The sequence below is a fragment of the Salvia miltiorrhiza genome, chromosome 2 (assembly GCF_028751815.1).
Source record: "Salvia miltiorrhiza cultivar Shanhuang (shh) chromosome 2, IMPLAD_Smil_shh, whole genome shotgun sequence".
Taxonomy (NCBI): domain Eukaryota; kingdom Viridiplantae; phylum Streptophyta; class Magnoliopsida; order Lamiales; family Lamiaceae; genus Salvia; species Salvia miltiorrhiza.
Genome location: NC_080388.1, coordinates 44,013,261 through 44,018,018, shown reverse-complemented (window position 1 = coordinate 44,018,018; position 4,758 = coordinate 44,013,261). Strand labels below are relative to the sequence as shown.

The 4,758-nt window shown below is 35.0% G+C and overlaps 1 long non-coding RNA gene across 1 annotated transcript; it reads left to right on the top strand.

Moving 5' to 3' along the window:
- Window positions 1–343: 343 nt before the first annotated feature.
- Window positions 344–983, top strand: LOC131013623 (uncharacterized). The gene is made up of 2 exons (XR_009097753.1): window positions 344–642; window positions 752–983. It is a non-coding gene; the product is annotated as an uncharacterized LOC131013623 (long non-coding RNA).
- Window positions 984–4,758: the final 3,775 nt, after the last annotated feature.

The window sequence follows — 4,758 nt, the reverse complement described above, 5'->3', positions numbered from 1 at the left end:
TAAAATCGGCCCAAGTCTCGGCCCAAACAATTAATAAAATCGGCCCAAGAGGGAGCCCAACATTTAAAAAAAATCGGCCCAAACCCGGCCCAATTCCTAACCTAAGTATACACACACAATACACACACATAACACACACATAACACACCAAAACACACAAGCTTCTCTCTCTCTCTAACTCTCGGACCTCTCTCTCTCCCGACTCTCTCTGCTCTCTATCGTTCTGCCGCCGCCGCTGCCGTTCAACGGCGCCGTCGCCGCCGGCGAGCGGCGCGGCCTCTCCTCCTCTCTCCCTGAACTCTTCCCCCCCTCTTCTCCTCTATCTCTCTCGCTCAATCTCGGCCGCTGGAAAGGCACAGCAAGCGCAACCACGCCGCCGCTCCGTCGCCTCCGCCTCTCCTCCATGGCAGATCCGCCGCCGCCGTTCAACGCCACGGATGTTCACGGCCATCGCCTGGCCGTGGAAGAGCACGGCCGCCGCCTGCCCGCCCTGATTCTCTCTCTCGGTTTCTAGATCTCTAGATCGGAACAGGGCATGCGCCCTCTCTGCCGGAGTCCAAGCCAGGCCGCCGTCTCTTCGTCCTCCATCGCTGCCGTTCGTCGTCGGATTCGCTGTGAGGAGCCGAGCACCGTCTCACAAAGGTAAGCCCCGGATCTCCCTATTCTCATTTCATTTTAAATTTCCTCATCTTTTTCCCCTTTTTTGTTTTTTAAAATAAAAACTGAAACTCCTCTTTCCCTTTCTTGGCAGATCGGAGACAACGGCAGGTTCACCGCCGCCGCTCCGTCGCCGGCGACGAGCCACCGCGGCTGCCGCCTCCCTCTGATTTCGACTCACACACACAGTAGGTTCAAGCCACAATTTAGTTCACAAAATAGCATAGGATTTTGAGCAGAAATCAAATACTGTAAATGCTTATTGAAATCTGAAATTCTTTTCTTGAAACTGAACTAGTCTATAAATTTCAGTTCATATGTGCATATGTAAACATGTTGTGAAATATCAGAACAGCCGTATGAATTGGTGGTTCCCTGAGGGTGATGATACCTTGAGTAGGTGGATAATAGTCTCTGCAGATATTGTATATCACAAAAATTAGGAATCAATTTGGGAAGAGAATGGAAAGATGCAGAAATTTCTTTGTTGCATTACCTTAAAATTGGCTGTGAAATTGGGCTGCAGTAGTTGAAAATGGTGGTGTGAGAATGGTGAAAGTGGCTGTGGTTTTAAAGAAAAATGGGGTGGTTTGGATGGATGAGGATTGTGGAATTTTTTTTTTCAACTTACAGGTATGAACACTTCAGCTGGCATGTAAGACTGAAGAATTTCCTTCAGCATGCGTAGTAAATTCTTCAGCATGCTTAGGATTCAGCATGCTTAGGATTATTCTAATTAAAATATCTAAGAGATTAATATATTAATTATATGGTTCCAAACTCATTTAAATACATTAAGACATATAAGCCTAATTCTTATTGAAGCATAAAATCCATTTGAGCTTGCTTCTAACATAAATTAAATTACTCATGGGCTTAAGTAAACAATCGATAAAAGATTCATATTTAACACTTCAGTGTTAAATTCTCCACAATAAATTAATGGACTCAAAATATATTTTGAGTGCATCATCTATTGAAAATAAAAAAATAAATCATCACATATATAAATGATCAAATTCATATAAGTTCGTATTTTATAAATGGATGCTGAACTCTAATTACCATAATCAATCCTTAAATCAGTAATTAAAAGTATATAATCCTTAATAAAAAGTCGGGTCATTACATCCGAGCCCGATAGGGTTGGCCCGATTAACCAAACATTTTCTTAATAATTGATTTTTAAACTTTAATACTTTACTTTTTAATTCAATAATAATATTTTGATGCTTGTAGAATATGTTTTGATGTTAATAACAAGCATCTATGATATAAAAGTCAAAGAAAAATAGTCATTTATGTTAAATTTATGTACAATTTTTTATCGAAAACGAAGTTAAAATTAGATATTATGTAAATTTACGTTAAATTAACACTGATTTTTGTATCTAAACCAAGGCGAAATGTCTTGATTTAAAAAACACGACATATTTTTATTACAAGAGTATGATTATCTAATAAAAAAATTAAACATATAAAAAAATCGAAAACTTGTGGGTCCGAACAGACTAGCCCGAAACCGAGCGAGTTAGGGTTATGATCGAAAAAATTTAGCCCGAAAAATAAAAAAATCGATTAGTCCGAACCGAAAATAACCCGAAACCGAATGGGCTGACCCGAAACCGAGTGGGCTGCCCGATCGACATCCCTATGAAGTGCTATGATATACTTCTATTTATTGAAGTGTTATATATTGATGCTTGCTTTATTCAAATGTTTATTTATGCTATCCAAACTTTTGAATATTATGTTTGTATTATAATTTGGGAGTTGGATTTTGAAACAGAAGAATATATTTTTGAGTAAACGTAATGTGTGTGATCTCCATATTATTTGAAATATTATTTTAGAATTTTTCTTTACTAAAATCGCGAATTGGATATATTCGAATTAAACTAAATAGTAGGAATTTTCGAATAAAATATTTGATTTAAATTGTATGACATACATTTGTAAAAAAAATAAAACAAATATTCGATTCGATTCGACTATTCGCGAATCCGTATACGAATCGAATACGAATAGTAAAATATGATTCGAAAGATATTCGGATACCGATTCGAATATGCAATTACTTTTATAAATATGAATTCGAATCTAGTGATATTCGGTTGGTTTACATCCCTACAAGTGTGTATGGGTGTGTGTGCGTGTTTGCTGTGTGCGTGTGTGTCTGATATGTGTTGTGTGGGTGTGTCACTGTGTTGTGTTTGTGTGTGTTAATGTGTGAATGTGTGTGTGCAGTATATGTGTGCGTTTGTGTGTCATTTAGAAAGAGAGGGAGAGATTTAAGATAGGGAAGAGAATTGGCCTTTCTCTTGGGCAATTAATTTAAGTTAGAAAATGGGCTTTAAATTTAAATTTAAATTCAATTGAATTGACTCTTCATTTTATTCCAGGGCTTGGGCCTGTTTAATATTTTATTGGACTCCAGATTTTTTTTATTCTAATCAAATTAGATTTGTATTTAGTTCAATTTTCATAAGAAAGTATCATTAATTATCTATCAATATTATTTGGACCAATGATTTTAAAGGTCTTATAAAATAAATCTCTAGTATTAAAGTATTTTTAAGTTCATTTTTAGGTCTTTATATTTATATTTGAATTTATTTGATTAGGCGCGGCGCGATTAGGATGTGAATTTTAATTAAATTACCCAAGTTAGCATTCAAGTTGAAGTTGAAGGTCAAGTTAAATTTCAGGTGTGAGATTTATTTTAGTACATGTTGTGGTTAATTCCTGTCCATTTTAATATTATGTGTTTATCATATGTGAATTAAATTATATATTGCTAGGGGCCCGCTCAATGGGGCCAGGACGTCACAGTCCTTGGTATGCCACAATGCGATTTCATGTTAAAGCTATGGTTGCAACCTCAGTCGCCAGGGGCTCGCTCAATGGGTCCAGGACATTAAAGTCCTTGGTATGACATCGTGCGAAATTCAATTATAAATGTTACATCAGATCATATGTGTTATCATTTTATTAACTTGGACAATTATTGCATGATACCCACACTGAATGTACCCTGTATGCTCATCCTACATTTAATATTTCAGGTTATTGTTGTTGGAGACGTGTGAAGGGTCGAATGAGCACATCAAGCGATTTTGCAAATTGTTGATTTTTTTTGCAATGACATCTAAGCATCTAATGTTTACTTAGTAAAGTTTTGTGTTTTAAATTGATTTCAAATTATGATTGAATTAATAGTTAAATATCTTCATGGCTTATTTATGTCATGATTTGGGACAAATATGTTGATTGTTGGCTTTAAATCAAAGTTAGTATTTGAGTATATTATTTAAAAGTTGATATCTTTAAAATCGTTTTAAAATGTGTTCTAAAAGTTTATTTAAAAGTGTTTTAAAGGTTTATATCATTTCAAGGTTTACATTATTTAATTTTTTTTAGAATATATATATATATATATATACACACACACACACACACATATATACATATAGACTTCCGCATTAAATATTTAGTTAAAAAGTTTAGAATTAACACCTTTATTAGATTAGGGTGTTACATTATAAAATTAAATCATGTATATTGTGTCAATGAACTCTTTATATTGTGCTAATGAACCATGCATGTTGCAGGGTTCACTGACACGAGATGCATTGTTCTGTTGTGTGTAAAGTTATGCGGAAAAAAAAAATGATCTGGGATGGCAAGAAATACCATGCATATTGTGTCAATGAACCCTACATATTGTACAACAGAACAATGCATATTTTAAAACTGATTCACGCATTTCGTGTCAATGAACCCTGTAACATGCATGGTTTATTGAAAAATACACACAATTCAATTTTATAATATGCATTATTCTGTTGTACGAAAAAATGAATTTTCGACAAATAAAGTTTAAAAAAAAGAAAAAAAAATTGACTGAGATAGGAGGGGGTGGGGGGAGGAGGTGGGACAACGGCAAAAAAATTAATGCATTTTTGTGTGTAAAGTTATGCATGTTTCTGTGAAACATTATGCATCGAAAACCTGCTTTTTCAGAAAACCTGAAAGAAAAAAAAATTGATTGTTTTTTATATATTCGAAAGTTATATTCCGATTTTACCCATGCGATGATTT